Here is a 19,064-nt window from a genome sequence, read left to right on the forward strand (position 1 = left end):
GCAACTAATACTGAAAATAAAAAAGCATTTATAGTGTGATCAAACGACAGAACACAGGGTACATACCAGTTTTTTGCTTTGCAATTGTGATAGTTTAAACTCAGGTGCAAACGCAGGATTTCTGGAGGGGGGGGGGGGGGGGGTTCCAAATGCTTGGTCTTAGAGCGAGTGTTGCCAGCCCATGAAGGATGCATAAATAGAATGTAACAAGCTATAGTATGTCCCATACAAATGCAGTTCATGTAATGCAGTACATCAGACGTATGTAGGCTAATGCTCATGGTACACCACTTACGAGCTTCTCTCTCTAATGAAGATTGAGAACTCAGATCCACAGACACACACAAACGGCAGACTTGGTAGGAAAATCTGCTGTCACTGGGCATGTGCTGCAGCTCTATTCAGTCCTTCATACTGAATGTAGTGGCCCCTGGCCAGGCTGTGGGGAAGGGAAATCTGGGCAACTGAAAACCCCTGCTGCATTTGCCTATGGAACTTCACATAAACACTACTTTAAAAAAATATAAAATATGCTAATAGAAAGATCGCCTGTTATTTACTACAGTATGTCAAAAAGTGCTACAAGTATGAAAAACACATACCATACTGTGAGATGTCACCTCAGATTTAGAACCTGTATGAACGTACACTGCCGAGGCCTTCTGCCTTAATAGATCAAGGCTGACTTGACATTTCCTTTTATTGCACAATGAGGGGTAGATTTTCCCATGCATTATCTTATTACACATAGGCATTAATGGGTTCTGGCAAAGAAAAGTACTTACTCTGCAGCATTGAAACTTTATGCAGGCTGCTTTTCTGGGCCATTACATCATGAAGGTTCTGTGATGGAGCCCAGAACTCTGTCCAAAAGGCAAGGGTGTAGGCCCCATGAGAGGATTACAATTTGCAGGTGGCTGAGCCGGACGTCACACCAGCTTGTGCATTACCGGCCAACATGTAGTTTTGGGCTACCTATTACCTACCAGTCAAGAAAAATGGACAGTGAAGATCTACTGCGCCCACAGATGGCTGCAGTGAGGGCGTACAGGGAGATGTCACTCTATCTCCAACAACAATTTCTAAACAAATACAAGAGTCCGCCTTCCGCTGCGCTATCTGCAAGTCCTTAAATGGATGGTGTAGTTCTTTCACAAAGTCAGAGTCTCAAACTTCAGAATCCCGAAGCGAACGCTACCAACAGCCTAGATATTCAGGGTCAATGGTGTTGGGGATCTTAACTGACAGTGATTGATGGATATAAATCGTGAAGAAGTAAAAGGAGAACTCCTTATAGGTACGCACCGTACTCACATGTACGGTGTGTGCAAAGTGTCCATAAAGGTATCTTTTTCTCCTTAGCTCCAATGGGTACCGGCCTTCTCCTTTTCTCTTTAGCGGCCCCTCATGGGAATAAAGAGGAACAGACACGGGTGGAAACCCCAATGGTGTAATACGTTCGATATATTGTAATTAAAACAGAAGTAGGAAAACTGAAGTAATGATGTTAATCCTATTTCTAGTGGAGGACGTACCGTACTCACATAAAAACAGATAAAAAATACTCCTATAAAGGTATCTTTCAAAGGAACAGAATAACAGAAGGGTGAGGCGTACCCCAAACTCACGTTCTGTAGATGTTATCAAGACACATCAAGGTTTCTTTGGGGGGGGCAACTTCTTACTTCTTCTCTATGGTGTTCTCGTCGGGACCACAGGATCCAGAAAAACCCACAGAGGAGAAGATCTTATGAAAATGTGTCCGTTTTATTCACAGTAAATGTCATAAAATAGGTAAAAGCTTCTTGCACATGGATCACCATGCATAAATAATATAGAGAAACATCCCAATACTAAGAGGTAGTTGTTGAAAAACACAGACCTGGGGTGTGGTAAGTCCGGACTCTCACATTCCTCAGAACTGATCTCCTGGGTACCGGGGTGAGCCTCATTAACCACCAACGCGTTTCGACTGGAGAGTCTTTGTCAAGGTGCAACTAGGTGGTGTGTGGTGCAGGAATATATACCCTGCAGCATGGTGACACCCCTTTTTGGGCGGGACCGGAAGCTAGAAAGATAAACCTAATAAAAAATGATATGATCCCTTCTTAGAGAAAGTGTCATTCCTCTTGGGGTGTGATAATGCCTACTATTGATAATATACTCGTTAATGGATGTAATACCATCCTTAAATGAACTAAATAGCGGCGTGCGTTCCATCTGTCGTGGAACGCACGCTGTATCCGCCGGAAGTGAGTGGGCAGTCTGAGAACATGCTGACATGAATCCAATGGCGGCGTGCGTTCCACCTGTCGACATGTGGAACGCACGCCACTATTTAGTTCATTTAAGGATGGTATTACATCCATTAACGAGTATATTATCAATAGTAGGCATCATCACACCCCAAGAGGAATGGGAGATTTGCAGCAGCCCACATAGTCCCTTTTGAGACATGTTTGCCCACAGAAACATTAGAAAGGAGAGATTTGAAGAAATCTTCTCCGAGAGGTGTGAATCCACTAGTTCAGGCGATGAAGATCTGGAAGGCTTGATGTCTAAATTAGAAAAGGCACTCCTCAAAGAAGGAAGAATATGGTGGGAAATCATCTCTCTGGAAAGATATATTTCAGAGGAGATTATACCACAGGGTCTAAGGATACCCACTTACTCTGATAGATCTCCATCCTTTGAAAAGGAGTGGTTGAAAATTATTGATGTATGCTCTCTCTCTCATATGAGGTTGATTGTGAGGGAAAGGGGTAGAGAATTGAAAGATCTAGAAGGTGAGATAGAAATACTTAAATCCTTAGTGGACCCTCTGAAAGATTTACAGGAATTTAAGGATATGGAGAGGGAGATAGTGGAAAAAATAACCGCTAACGAAAGAGACCTCATAATGAAGAAAAAGAAAAAATATCTACGGGACAAAATGGATTTTAAAGTAGGGAAACAACATTTGATCACGAAGAAAGAGAAGACATTTTTTCAACCCAGAGATCCTGAATCCAGAAGACCTCAGGTGAGATTCCGTGATGACGACAAAAGAATCCATTCGTTAAGGGACGGTAGGATAAGGAGGAATTCCCGTCGACACTGGAATCAAAGAAGATCACCGTTAGATGAGAGACAATCGACTGACCTGTTGGGGGATAGGAAAGAAAATACCATGAGAAGTCTAACGTACCAGCCTAGAGGGACGGGAAGGAGAATGGAAAGAGTGCAGTGGAGAAAACCATTTAGATCTGCCACCCCTGAAAGGGATGAAGCCCGCCACTCAAGACCGTATTATTCACGTAGGACCCCGGTTTGGAGATCAAGAAGATTAAACTCATTTAGAGAGACAAGAGAGGACGATCCTTTTTTAGACGAGGATTGGGACCCGGAAAAAAGATGATAACAGCTAAGTAAAGGGGGTCACGTGGATTGAATTCCTCCACCAATCACCGTAAGAAATATTGTAAGAGCAGGAGGAAAAATAAGATTACGAGGAATAACACCGATACCCGTCCAGTCTTGGAATACACTAAGATCTACAACCTCAGTAAACACACTTTAACCGAGGATGAGACTAATGTCTTGAGAAAGGGACTAAAATATGCCCCATCCAGCAAGATGGACCGTTTTGGAGCATATGTGGACCTTCAGAGGTTCATTAGGAAGCTCACCCTGAAAAAATTCTTTCATGACCAACCATCCACAAGGGACTCGGCAGATGAAATACCATCCATCTTTAGACCAAAATCTGTCTTTTCCCAACCCACAAAAAAGGTTGTTTCATCGAAAAATTCGAGAAAATGGTGAAGGAGGATATAGAGAACAAAACGTTCAGGAAAATTAGGGAACCAAATTTAAAAAAAGGGGAAAGAGAAGCCCTGAAAGGTTTGGAAGAGAATACGTCCATTGTCATAAAACCTGCTGACAAAGGAGGCTCCGTTGTCAACCAGGATGTGGAGGATTATAAAAGAGAGATCATGAGACAACTTGAGGATACGGTGACCTATAAGAAACTTAGGGGCAACCCCTCAGAAGGGATAAAAAAGAAGCTTATGGATCTATTGGAAAAATCTGAACGGAAGAATATTATCACAGAAAATGAAAAGAAGTATATGACGATCACCCATCCATCCATCCCCGTGATTTATACTCTTCCGAAAATCCTCAAAAATCCGGTATGCCCACCTGGAAGCCCCATTGTTGCAGGGACCGACTTTATAACGTCTAACCTGTCACAATTCATCGACCATACTTTACAACCCTTGGCACAGAAGACCAGATCATACCTGAGAGACTCCACGGTAGTAATTAAGAAAATCGCTACCCTGCAATGGGAATCTGATTATATTCTAGTTACAGCCGATGTAACGTCTCTATACATGGCCATTGATCATGACCATGGCCTAGAAGCCACAAAATTCTTCCATGATAGAGAGGAATTGGATCTCGAACATAAATCATTCATCATGGAGAGTATTGAATTGATTCTCAAAAACAACTTTTTTTGGTTCGAGGAATCGTTCTACTTACAATTGCATGGCACGGCCATGGGCACCAGGTTCGCCCCCAGTTATGCCAACTTATTCATGGCCCACTGGGAAGAACAATCTGTGTACGGTGGGCATGAGTTGGGGGCGAGCCTGGTGCTATGGGTCAGGTACATTGACGACATACTCTTTATTTGGAAGGGAGATTTGGAGTCACTTGAGAACTTTTGTGACCGACTTAACACCAACACAAGGAATATCAAGTTGACATTCGAGAAGGACAAGGAAAGGGTCAATTTTTTGGATTTGACCATATTTGTGGACAATGGGAGGGTAGAGACTAAAACCTTTGTCAAACCTACCGATTGTAACTCCTTCATCCCTCATAATAGCAACCACCACCAGAACTAGTTATCGTCAGTACCCAAAAGCCAGTTCCATAGAGTGAGGAAGAACTGCTCAAGGCTTGAGGATTATGAGGACCAAGGAACCGTACTTAAAATGCAGTTCCTTGGGAAGGGATACAAAGAGGACAAGCTCACCGGTCCATTTTTGGACTATGGAGAAAGGGATAGAGATGAATTGATCAAACAAAAAAACGATAAGAGGAAAAAAAAGGGCCCAGAAACTAAAACTAATACTGGGGTCACCTTTATTACAAAAATAAGATTTTACTCACCGGTAAATCTATTTCTCGTAGTCCGTAGTGGATGCTGGGAACTCCGTAAGGACCATGGGGAATAGCGGGCTCCGCAGGAGACTGGGCACAACTAAAGAAAGCTTTAGGTCACCTGGTGTGCACTGGCTCCTCCCACTATGACCCTCCTCCAAGCCTCAGTTAGGACACTGTGCCCGGACGAGCTGACATAATAAGGAAGGATTTTGAATCCCGGGTAAGACTCATACCAGCCACACCAATCACACCGTATAACTCGTGATACTATACCCAGTTAACAGTATGAATATAACTGAGCCTCTCTACAGATGGCTCAACAATAACCCTTTAGTTAGGCAATAACTATATACAAGTATTGCAGACAATCCGCACTTGGGATGGGCGCCCAGCATCCACTACGGACTACGAGAAATAGATTTACCGGTGAGTAAAATCTTATTTTCTCTGACGTCCTAGTGGATGCTGGGAACTCCGTAAGGACCATGGGTATTATACCAAAGCTCCCAAACGGGCGGGAGAGTGCGGATGACTCTGCAGCACCGAATGAGAGAACTCCAGGTCCTCCTCAGCCAGGGTATCAATTTTGTAGAATTTAGCAAACGTGTTTGCCCCTGACCAAGTTGCAGCTCGGCAAAGTTGGAAAGCCGAGACCCCTCGGGCAGCTGCCCAAGATGAGCCCACCTTCCTTGTGGAATGGGCTTTTACAGATTTTGGCTGCGGTAGTTCAGCCGCAGAATGCGCCAGCTGAATTGTGCTACAAATCCAGCGAGCAATAGTCTGCTTAGAAGCAGGAGCACCCAGTTTGTTGGGTGCATACAGGATAAACAGCGAGTCAGTTCTCCTGACTCTAGCCGTCCTGGAAACATCATTTTTCAAGGCCCTGACTACGTCCAGTAACTTGGAATCCTCCAAGTCCCTAGTAGCCGCAGGCACTACAATAGGTTGGTTCAAGTGAAAAGCTGATACCACCTTAGGGAGAAACTGGGGACGAGTCCTCAATTCTGCCCTATCCATATGGAAAATCAGATAAGGACTTTTATATGACAAAGCCGCCAATTCTGATACACGCCTGGCCGAAGCCAAGGCCAATAACATGACCACTTTCCGCGTGAGATATTTTAGATCCACGGTTTTTAGTGGCTCACACCAATGTGATTTTAAGAAACTCAACACCACGTTGAGAACCCAAGGTGCCACTGGAGGCACAACCGGGGGCTGAATATGCAGCACTCCTCTTACAATGTCTGAACTTCAGGTACTGAAGCTAGTTCTTTCTGGAAGAAAATCGACAGAGCCGAGATCTGTATCTTAATGGAGCCTAATTTTAGGCCCATAGACACTCCTGCTTGTAGGAAATGCAGAAATCGACCTAGTTGAAATTCCTCTGTTGGGGCCTTTTTTGGCCTCACACCTAGCAACATATTTCCGCCATATGCGGTGATAATGTTTTGCAGTTACATCTTTCCTGGCTTGAATCAGCGTAGGAATGACTTCCTCCGGAATGCCCTTTTCCTTTAGGATCCGGCGTTCAACCGCCATGCCGTCAAAACGTAGCCGCGGTAAGTCTTGGAACAGACAGGGCCCCTGCTGCCGCAGGTCCTGTCTGAGCGGCAGAGGCCATGGGGTCCTCTGATCTAATTTCTTGAAGTTCTGGGTACCAAGCTCTTCTTGGCCAATCCGGAACCACGAGTATCGTTCTTACTCCTCGCCTTCCTATTATTCTCATACCTTTTGTATGAGAGGCAGAGGGGGGAACACATAAAACCGACTGGTACACCCACGGTGTTACCAGAGCGTCCACAGCTATCGCCTGAGGGTCCCTTGACCTGGCGCAATATCTTTTATAGCTTTTTGTTGAGGCGGGACGCCATCATGTCCACCTGTGGCCTTTCCAAATGGTGTACAATCCTTTGGAAGACGTCTGGATGAAATCCCCACTCTCCCGGGTGGAGGTCGTGTCTGCTGAGAAGATCTGCTTCCCAGTCGTCCACTCCGGGAATGAACACTGCTGACAGTGCTAACACATGATTTTCCGCCCATCTGAGAATCCTTGTGGCTTCTGCCATCGCCATCCTGCTTCTTGTGCCGCCCCGTTGGTTTACATGGGCGACTGCCGTGATGTTGTCTGATTGGATCAGTACCGGCTGGTTTTGAAGCAGAGGCCTTGCCTGACTCAGGGCATTGTAAATGGCCCTCAGTTCCAGAATATTTATGTGTAGGGAAGTCACCTGACTTGACCAAAGTCCCTGGAAGTTTCTTCCCTGTGTGACTGCCCCCCAGCCTCAAAGGCTGGCATCCATGGTCACTAGGACCTAGTCCTGTATGCCGAACCTGCGGCCCTTTTGAAGATGGGCACTCTGCAGCCACCACAGTAGAGATACCCTGGTCCTTGAAGACAGGGTTATCAGCCGATGCATCTGAAGATGTGATCCGGACCACTTGTCCAACAGGTCCCACTGAAAAGTTCTTGCATGGAACCTGCCGAATGGGATTGCTTCGTAGGAAGCTACCATTTTTCCCAAGACTCGCGTGCAATGATGCACCGATACCTGTTTTGGCTTCAGGAGGTCTCTGACTAGAGATGACAGCTCCTTGGCTTTCTCCTCCGGGAGAAACACTTATTTCTGTTCTGTGTCCAGAACCATCCCCAGGAACAGTAGACGTGTCGTAGGAACCAGCTGTGACTTTGGACTGTTTAGAATCCAACCGTGCTGTTGTAGCACTTTCCAAAATAGTGCTACCCCGACTAGCAACTGCTCCTTGGACCTTGCCCTTATAAGGAGATTGTCCAAGTACGGGATAATTAAAACTCCCTTTTTTTGAAGGAGTATCATCATTTCGGCCATTACCTTGGTAAACACCCTCGGTGCCATGTACAGTCCAAACGGCAGTGTCTGGACTTGGTAATGGTAATCCTGTACCACAAATCTGAGGTACTCCTGGCGAGGATGGTAAATGGGGACATGCAGGTAAGCATCCTTGATGTCCCGGGATCCCATGTAATCCCCCTCGTCCAGGCTTGCAATAACCGCCCTGAGCGATTCCATCTTGAACTTGAATTTTTTTATGTATGTGTTCAAGGATTTTAAATATAAAATGGGTCACACCGAACCATGCGGTTTCAGTACCCCAAACCGTGTGGAATAGTAACCCCGTCCTTGTTGAAGTAGGGGCACCTTGAGTATTACCTGCTGGGAATACAGCTTGTGAATTGCCTCTAGCGCAGCCTCCCTGCCTGAGGGAGTTGTCGGCAAGGCATATTTGAGGAAACGGCGGGGGGGAGACATCTCGAATTCCAGCTTGTACCCCTGAAATACTACTTGAATGAAACAGGGATCCACCTGTGAGCGAGCCCACTGATCGCTGAAATTTTTGAGACGGCCCCCCACCGTACCTGGCTACACCTGTGGAGCCCCCGCGTCATGCTGTGGACTCAGAGGAAGCGAGAGAAGAATTTTGATTCTGGGAACAGGCTGACTGGTGCAGCTTTTTCCCTCTTCCCATGTCTCTGTACAGAAAGGAAGTGCCTTTGATCCGCTTGCTTTTCTGAAGCCGAAAGGACTGTACCTGATAATACAGTGCTTTCCTAGTCTGTGAGGAAACCTGAGGTAAAAATACTTCTTCCCAGCTGTTGCTGTGGATACGAGGTCCCAGAGACCATCCCCAAATAATTCCTCACCCTTATAAGGCAGAATCTCTATGCGCCTTTTAAAGTCAGCATCACCTGTCCAGTGACAGGTCTCTAATACCCTCCTGACAGAATGGACATTACATTCATTTTGGATGCCAGCCGGCAAAATATCCCTCTGTGCATCCCTCATATATAAGACGACGTCTTTAATATGTTCTCATGTTTGACAGGGTCACCGACCACGCTGCAGCAGCACGATCTGCAGGTCTCAGTCTAGTACCTGAGTGTGTAAATACAGACTTCAGGATAGCCTCCTGCTTTTTATCAACAGGTACCTTCAAAGTGGCCGTTCCTAAAACGGCAGTGTGAGCGCCTTATCCACCCTAGGGGATATCTCCCAGCGTAACTTATCCTCTGGCGGGAAAGGGTACGCCATCAGTAACTTTTTAGAAATTACCAGTTTCTTATCGGGGGGAACCCACGCTTTTCACACACTTCATTCATTCATCTGATGGGGGAACAAAACACTGCCTGCTTTTTCTCCCCAACATAAAAACCCATTTTTAGAGGGTTAATGTCAGAAATGTGTAACACATTTTTTTTTTTTTATTGCCGGGATCAAGTCACGGATGTTCCTAGTGGATTGTGTATATGTCTCAACCTTGTCGACACTGGAGTCAGACTCCGTGTCGACATCTGTGTCTGCCATCTGAGTGAGCGGGCGTTTTTGAGCCCCTGATGGCCTTTGAGACGCCTGGGCAGGCGCGGACTGAGAAGCCGGCTGTCCCACAGCTGTTACGTCATCCACCCTTTTATGTAAGGAGTTGACACTGTCGGTTAATACCTTTTACCTAACCATCCACTCTGGTGTCGGCCCCACAGGGGGCGACATCACATTTATCGGCATCTGCTCCGTCACCATATAAGCCTCCTCATTAAACATGTCGACACAGCCGTACCGACACACCGCACACACACAGGGAATGCTCTGACTGAGGACAGGACCCCACAAAGCCCTTTGGGGAGACAGAGAGAGTATGCCAGCACACACCAGAGCGCTATATAATGTGGGGATTAACTCTATAACTGAGTGAAATTTCCCCAATAGCTGCTTGTATATATAATATTGCGCCTAAATTTAGTGCCCCCCCTCTCTTTTTAACCCTTTGAGCCTGAAAACTACAGGGGAGAGCCTGGGGAGCTTTCTTCTAGCTACACTGTGAAGAGAAAATGGCGCAAGTGTGTCTGAGGGAGATAGCTCCGCCCCTTTTTCGCTGACTTTTCTCCCGCTTTTTTCTGGATTCTGGCAGGGGTATTTACCACATATACAGCCTCTGGGGCTATATATTGTGGTATTTTTGCCAGCCAAGGTGTTTTTATTGCTGCTCAGGGCGCCCCCCCCAAGCGCCCTGCACCCTCAGTGACCGGAGTGTGAAGTGTGTATGAGGAGCAATGGCACACAGCTGCAGTGCTGTGCGCTACCTTGGTGAAGACTGATGTCTTCTGCCGCCGATTATCCGGACCTCTTCTTGCTTCTGGCTCTGTAAGGGGGACGGCGGCGCGGCTCCGGGACCGAACACCAAGGCTGGGCCTGCGGTCGATCCCTCTGGAGCTAATGGTGTCCAGTAGCCTAAGAAGCCCAAGCTGGCTGCAAGCAGGCAGGTTCGCTTCTTCTCCCCTTAGTACCTCGCTGCAGTGAGCCTGTTGCCAGCAGGTCTCACTGAAAATAAAAAACCTAATTCTATACTTTCTTTCTAGAAGCTCAGGAGAGCCCCTAGTGTGCATCCAACCTCGGCCGGGCACAAAATATAACTGAGGCTTGGAGGAGGGTCATAGTGGGAGGAGCCAGTGCACACCAGGTGACCTAAAGCTTTCTTTAGTTGTGCCCAGTCTCCTGCGGAGCCCGCTATTCCCCATGGTCCTTACGGAGTTCCCAGCATCCACTAGGACGTCAGAGAAAATATAATAGCCAAAACAAGGATTTGGAACAGATCATTAAGAAACATTGGGGGGTCCTCCTAAAAGACCCCACTTTGCAAGAATATATTACAGATAATAAGATTTTACTTACCGATAAATCTATTTCTCGGAGTCCGTAGTGGATGCTGGGGTTCCTGAAAGGACCATGGGGAATAGCGGCTCCGCAGGAGACAGGGCACAAAAAGTAAAGCTTTTCCAGATCAGGTGGTGTGCACTGGCTCCTCCCCCTATGACCCTCCTCCAGACTCCAGTTAGGTACTGTGCCCGGACGAGCGTACACAATAAGGGAGGATTTTGAATCCCCGGTAAGACTCATACCAGCCACACCAATCACACCGTACAACTTGTGATCTAAACCCAGTTAACAGTATGATAACAGCGGAGCCTCTGAAAGATGGCTTCCTTCAACAATAACCCGAATTAGTTAACAATAACTATGTACAATTATTGCAGATAATCCGCACTTGGGATGGGCGCCCAGCATCCACTACGGACTCCGAGAAATAGATTTATCGGTAAGTAAAATCTTATTTTCTCTATCGTCCTAGTGGATGCTGGGGTTCCTGAAAGGACCATGGGGATTATACCAAAGCTCCCAAACGGGCGGGAGAGTGCGGATGACTCTGCAGCACCGAATGAGAGAACTCCAGGTCCTCCTTAGCCAGAGTATCAAATTTGTAAAATTTTACAAACGTGTTCTCCCCTGACCACGTAGCTGCTCGGCAGAGTTGTAATGCCGAGACCCCTCGGGCAGCCGCCCAAGATGAGCCCACCTTCCTTGTGGAGTGGGCCTTTACAGATTTAGGCTGTGGCAGGCCTGCCACAGAATGTGCAAGTTGGATTGTGCTACAGATCCAACGAGCAATCGTCTGCTTAGACGCAGGAGCACCCATCTTGTTGGGTGCATACAATATAAACAACGAGTCAGATTTTCTGACTCCAGCTGTCCTTGCAATATATATTTTTAATGCTCTGACAACGTCCAGTAACTTGGAGTCCTCCAAGTCACTTGTAGCCGCAGGCACTACAATAGGCTGGTTCAGATGAAATGCTGACACCACGTTAGGGAGAAAATGCGGACGAGTCCGCAGTTCTGCCCTGTCCGAATGGAAAATCAGATATGGGCTTTTGTAAGATAAAGCTGCCAGTTCTGACACTCTCCTGGCCGAAGCCAGGGCTAGAAGCATGGTCACTTTCCATGTGAGATATTTCAAATCCACCTTTTTTAGTGGTTCAAACCAATGAGATTTTAGAAAGTCCAAAACCACATTGAGATCCCACGGTGCCACTGGAGGCACCACAGGAGGCTGTATATGCAGCACTCCCTTAACAAAGGTCTGGACTTCAGGGACTGAAGCCAATTCTTTTTGAAAGAAAATCGACAGGGCCGAAATTTGAACCTTAATAGATCCCAATTTGAGACCCATAGACAATCCTGATTGCAGGAAATGTAGGAATCGACCCAGTTGAAATTCCTCCGTCGGAGCACTCCGATCTTCGCACCACGCAACATATTTTCGCCAAATTCGGTGATAATGTTGCACGGTTACTTCCTTCCTTGCTTTAATCAAAGTAGGAATGACTTCTTCCGGCATGCCTTTTTCCTTTAGGATCCGGCGTTCAACCGCCATGCCGTCAAACGCAGCCGCGGTAAGTCTTGAAACAGACAGGGACCCTGCTGAAGCAAGTCCCTCCTTAGAGGTAGAGGCCACGGATCTTCCGTGATCATCTCTTGAAGTTCCGGGTACCAAGTCCTTCTTGGCCAATCCGGAACCACTAGTATCGTTCTTACGCCTCTTTGCCGTATAATTCTCAATACTTTTGGTATGAGAGGCAGAGGAGGAAACACATACACCGACTGGTACACCCAAGGCGTTACCAGCGCGTCCACAGCTATTGCCTGCGGATCTCTTGACCTGGAGCAATACCTGTCCAGTTTTTTGTTGAGGCGAGACGCCATCATGTCCACCATTGGTCTTTCCCAACGGGTTACCAGCATGTGGAAGACTTCTGGATGAAGTCCCCACTCTCCCGGGTGAAGATCGTGTCTGCTGAGGAAGTCTGCTTCCCAGTTGTCCACTCCCGGGATGAACACTGCTGACAGTGCTATCACATGATTCTCTGCCCAGCGAAGAATCCTTGCAGCTTCTGCCATTGCACTCCTGCTTCTTGTGCCGCCCTGTCTGTTCACATGGGCGACTGCCGTGATGTTGTCCGACTGGATCAACACCGGTTTTCCTTGAAGCAGAGGTTCTGCCTGGCTTAGAGCATTGTATATTGCTCTTAGTTCCAGAATGTTTATGTGAAGAGACGTTTCCAGGCTCGTCCATACTCCCTGGAAGTTTCTTCCTTGTGTGACTGCTCCCCAGCCTCTCAGGCTGGCGTCCGTGGTCACCAGGATCCAATCCTGTATGCCGAATCTGCGGCCCTCCAATAGATGAGGACTCTGCAACCACCACAGAAGAGACACCCTTGTCCTTGGAGACAGGGTTATCCGTAGGTGCATCTGAAGATGCGACCCTGACCATTTGTCCAACAGATCCCTTTGGAAAATTCTTGCGTGGAATCTGCCGAATGGAATTGCTTCGTAAGAAGCCACCATTTTTCCCAGGACTCTTGTGCATTGATGTACAGACACCTTTCCTGGTTTTAGGAGGTTCCTGACAAGCTCGGATAACTCCTTGGCTTTTTCCTCCGGGAGAAAAACCTTTTTCTGAACCGTGTCCAGAATCATCCCTAGGAACAGCAGACGAGTTGTCGGCATTAACTGGGATTTTGGAATATTCAGAATCCACCCGTGCTGTTTTAGCACTTCTTGAGACAGTGCTAATCCCATCTCTAGCTGTTCTCTGGACCTTGCCCTTATTAGGAGATCGTCCAAGTATGGGATAATTAATACGCCTTTTCTTCGAAGAAGAATCATCATCTCGGCCATTACCTTTGTAAAGACCCGAGGTGCCGTGGACAATCCGAACGGCAGCGTCTGAAACTGATAGTGACAGTTTTGTACAACGAACCTGAGGTACCCCTGGTGTGAGGGGTAAATTGGAACGTGGAGATACGCATCCTTGATGTCCAAGGATACCATAAAGTCCCCCTCTTCCAGGTTCGCTATCACTGCTCTGAGTGACTCCATCTTGAACTTGAACTTCTTTATGTACAGGTTCAAGGACTTCAGATTTAGAATAGGCCTTACCGAGCCATCCGGCTTCGGTACCACAAAAAGAGTGGAATAATACCCCTTCCCTTGTTGTAGAAGAGGTACCTTGACTATCACCTGCTGAGAGTACAGCTTGTGAATGGCTTCCAAAACCGTCTCCCTTTCGGAGGGGGACGTTGGTAAAGCAGACTTCAGGAAACGGCGAGGTGGATCTGTCTCTAATTCCAACCTGTACCCCTGAGATATTATCTGCAGGATCCAGGGATCTACTTGCGAGTGAGCCCACTGCGCGCTGTAATTTTTGAGACGACCCCCCACCGTCCCCGAGTCCGCTTGAGAAGCCCCAGCGTCATGCTGAGGCTTTTGTAGAAGCCGGGGAGGGCTTCTGTTCCTGGGAAGGAGCTGCCTGTTGCTGTCTCTTCCCTCGACCTCTGCCTCGTGGCAGATATGAATAGCCCTTTGCTCTCTTATTTTTAAAGGAACGAAAGGGCTTCGGTTGAAAGGTCGGTGCCTTTTTCTGTTGGGGAGTGACTTGAGGTAGAAAGGTGGATTTCCCGGCTGTAGCCGTGGCCACCAAATCTGATAGACCGACTCCAAATAACTCCTCCCCTTTATACTGCAAAACTTCCATATGCCGTTTTGAATCCGCATCGCCTGTCCACTGTCGCGTCCATAAAGTTCTTCTGGCCGAAATGGACATAGCACTTACCCGTGATGCCAGTGTGCAGATATCCCTCTGTGCATCACGCATATAAAGAAATGCATCCTTTATTTGTTCTAACGACAGTAAAATATTGTCCCTGTCCAGGGTATCAATATTTTCAATCAGGGACTCTGACCAAACTACCCCAGCACTGCACATCCAGGCAGTCGCTATAGCTGGTCGTAGTATAACACCTGCATGTGTGTATATACTTTTTTGGATATTTTCCATCCTCCTATCTGATGGATCTTTAAGTGCGGCCGTCTCAGGAGAGGGTAACGCCACTTGTTTAGATAAGCGTGTTAGCGCCTTGTCCACCCTAGGAGGTGTTTCCCAGCGCTCCCTAACCTCTGGCGGGAAAGGGTATAATGCCAATAATTTCTTTGAAATTATCAGCTTTTTATCAGGGGCAACCCACGCTTCATTACACACGTCATTTAATTCTTCTGATTCAGGAAAAACTATAGGTAGTTTTTTCACACCCCACATAATACCCTGTTTAGTGGTACCTGTAGTATCAGCTAAATGTAACGCCTCCTTCATTGCCAAAATCATATAACGTGTGGCCCTACTGGAAAATACGGTTGATTCGTCACCGTCACCACTGGAGTCATCGCCTGTGTCTGGGTCTGTGTCGACCGACTGAGGCAAAGGGCGTTTCACAGCCCCTGACGGTGTTTGAGTCGCCTGGACAGGCACTAATTGATTGTCCGGCCGTCTCATGTCGTCAAACGACTGCTTTAGCGTGTTGACACTATCCCGTAGTTCCATAAATAAAGGCATCCATTCTGGTGTCGACTCCCTAGGGGGTGACATCCTCATATTTGGCAATTGCTCCGCCTCCACGCCAATATCGTCCTCATACATGTCGACACACACGTACCGACACACAGCAGACACACAGGGAATGCTCCTAACGAAGACAGGACCCACTAGCCCTTTGGGGAGACAGAGGGAGAGTTTGCCAGCACACACCAAAAGCGCTATATATATATATATCAGGGATAGCCTTATAATAAGTGCTCCCTTATAGCTGCTTTGTTATATCAAAATATCGCCATAATTTTGCCCCCCCTCTCTGTTTTACCCTGTTTCTGTAGTGCAGTGCAGGGGAGACTTGGGAGCCGTCCTGACCAGCGGAGCTGTGAGAGGAAATGGCGCCGTGTGCTGAGGAGATAGGCCCCGCCCCTTTTCTGGCGGGCTCGTCTCCCGCTATTTAGAGAAATCAGGCAGGGGTTAAATATCTCCATATAGCCTCTGGGGGCTATATGTGAGGTATTTTTAGCCTTTATATAGGTTACATTTGCCTCCCAGGGCGCCCCCCCCAGCGCCCTGCACCCTCAGTGACCGCGTGTGAAGTGTGCTGAGAGGAAAATGGCGCACAGCTGCAGTGCTGTGCGCTACCTTTAGAAGACTGCAGGAGTCTTCAGCCGCCGATTCTGGACCTCTTCTGACTTCAGCATCTGCAAGGGGGCCGGCGGCGCGGCTCCGGTGACCATCCAGGCTGTACCTGTGATCGTCCCTCTGGAGCTTGATGTCCAGTAGCCAAGAAGCCAATCCATCCTGCACGCAGGTGAGTTGACTCCTTCTCCCCTCAGTCCCTCGCTGCAGTGATCCTGTTGCCAGCAGGAATCACTGTAAAATAAAAAACCTAGCTAAACTTTTTCTAAGCAGCTCTTTAGGAGAGCCACCTAGATTGCACCCTTCTCGGCCGGGCACAAAAATCTAACTGGAGTCTGGAGGAGGGTCATAGGGGGAGGAGCCAGTGCACACCACCTGATCTGGAAAAGCTTTACTTTTTGTGCCCTGTCTCCTGCGGAGCCGCTATTCCCCATGGTCCTTTCAGGAACCCCAGCATCCACTAGGACGATAGAGAAAAACCCGTATTTATATACCGGAAGGCCGACAACATAAAAAAACGGGTGGTGAACAGTATGTTGGAAGATGGACGGAAGAACAACAACATAAAGTCCAAAGGTTTTTTTAGGTGCGGTTCCTGTGCAATGTGCAGGAACTGCAAAGGTACTAATACAGCTACCACCAAATATACCTCCACCAGCACGATGAAGGAATTCCCCATTCATGACTTTGTTACATGCGACAGCAGAAATGTCATTTATTTAATGCAATGTAAATGCAATAAACAATATGTAGGGAGGACCACAAGGAAACTCAAAGAGAGAATGAGTGAACATGTCAGGACTCCCTACACATGGACTGTCGGCACATATTCAGAATACGCATAACTGTAACATATCTGATCTGGTGGCATTTGTGGGATTCATGTAATTAAGAACAATTGGAGAAAAAATGATTCTGAGGAGAGACTGGCCAGAAAAGAAATGGAGATCATCTTTAAATTGGGCACTATGACTCCTAAGAGACTTAACCTAGACTTTGAGACCAAGTGGTTCTTGTAAATCTTAATAGAACAGTCCCCCCATCTTCGCATGGAACCCCATGTCACATCTGCTTCTTTTCCTCCTTCCTTCACTTTCCTTCTGCCAGCATGCCAAAATAGGGACTCTATTTACTGCATGTAATGCTATTTATAGGGAGGTATGGGCGCCATCCATCCTTTTTAGGGTTGTAAATCCATTTGAAATTTGTTGGACACACATTGCTTCTCTAAATATATTTTATTTCATGTTCAATCCACTGTCAACAACTGTGTATTTTACACCAGACCTGGGGTAGGGTAATCCATCATGGCCCATCCCCCCTGGCCTCTGCATTTTCTGGGGCCTTATACGTCACCCGTTCACCCTTGGGCCAATTCCCATTCACCCCCCCAGAACCATGGGATAGGTCTCCTCCCTTTCCGTTTTAGTGTGGTGACATTCCGGCAAAAGTTTTATTTAAAAGTTTAATTTAAATGGTATACATGCCCCCATGGGTCGAGCAAGCACCACTGTGCTTCACTACATTCCCTTCATCCGTGTGGTGGCGTCTGAGCGTTCAGTGCTCACTTCCATTATTTAGTAACTGCCACCTTTACTGTTGGTCACACTGTTTCCAGCATGCGTTCCAGGTTATGTGGAACGCATGCCAGAACGAAGCACACCCACCCTGAACTTCAGTTTATAATACAGTGCCTGGCTGATATGGCATGCGTCCCAAGTGATGTAGAATGCATGCCAGAATTAAGTACTTCCGCCCTGCATTTTTCCCTTAACGGGGCACTTCTAGGAGCATGCGTGCAAGAATGAAATTATTCCCTCCGCACCCCCCTCTTAAGTTTTTAGGGGTTGAGTTCCAGGCACGTTGGAGCGCTATCCCTCACGCCGCACCCGTCTTTCACTCGCGGCATTATTTACTGCATCTCCATGGCAACGGCCACGTCAGCGGCTCATCTCCACATCACCGCCCGTGCACTTCCGGCGGAAACTGCGTGCGTCCACGACAGGTGGAACGCACGCCGCCATTGGATTCATGTCAGCATGTTCTCAGACTGCCCACTCACTTCCGGCGGATACAGCGTGCGTTCCACGACAGGTTGAACGCACGCCGCTATTTAGTTCATTTAAGGATGGTATTACATCCATTAACGAGTATATTATCAATAGTAGGCATTATCACACCCCAAGAGGAATGACACTTTCTCTAAGAAGGGATCATATCATTTTTTATTAGGTTTATCTTTCTAGCTTCCGGTCCCGCCCAAAAAGGGGTGTCACCATGCTGCAGGGTATATATTCCTGCACCACACACCACCTAGTTGCACCTTGACAAAGACTCTCCAGTCGAATCGCGTTGGTAGTTAATGAGGCTCACCCCAGTACCCAGGAGATCAGTTCTGAGGAGTGTGAGAGTCCGGACTTACCACACCCCAGGTCTGTGTTTTTCAACAACTACCTCTCAGTATTGGGATGTTTCTCTATATTATTTATGCATGGTGGTCCATGTGCAAGAAGCTTTTACCTATTTTATGACATTTACTGTGAATAAAACGGACACATTTTCATAAAACCTTCTCCTCTGTGGGTTTTTCTGGATCCTGTGGTCCCGACGAGAACACCATAGAGAAGTAGTAAGAAGTTGCCCCCCAAAGAAACCTTGATGCGTCTTGATAACATCTACAGAACGTGAGTTTGGGGTACGCCTCACCCTTCTGTTATTCTGTTCCTTTGAAAGATACCTTTATAGGAGTATTTTTATCTGTTTTTATGTGAGTACGGTACGTCCTCCACTAGAAATAGGATTAACATCATTACTTCAGTTTTCCTACTTCTGTTTTAATTACAATATATCGAACGTATTACACCATTGGGGTTTCCACCCGTGTCTGTTCCTCTTTATTCCCATGAGGGGCCGCTAAAGAGAAAAGGAGAAGGCCGGTACCCATTGGAGCTAAGGAGAAAAAGATACCTTTATGGACACTTAGCACACACCGTACATGTGAGTACGGTGCGTACCTATAAGGAGTTCTC

Source organism: Pseudophryne corroboree, chromosome 6 (genome assembly GCF_028390025.1).
Source record: "Pseudophryne corroboree isolate aPseCor3 chromosome 6, aPseCor3.hap2, whole genome shotgun sequence".
Taxonomy (NCBI): Eukaryota; Metazoa; Chordata; class Amphibia; order Anura; family Myobatrachidae; genus Pseudophryne; species Pseudophryne corroboree.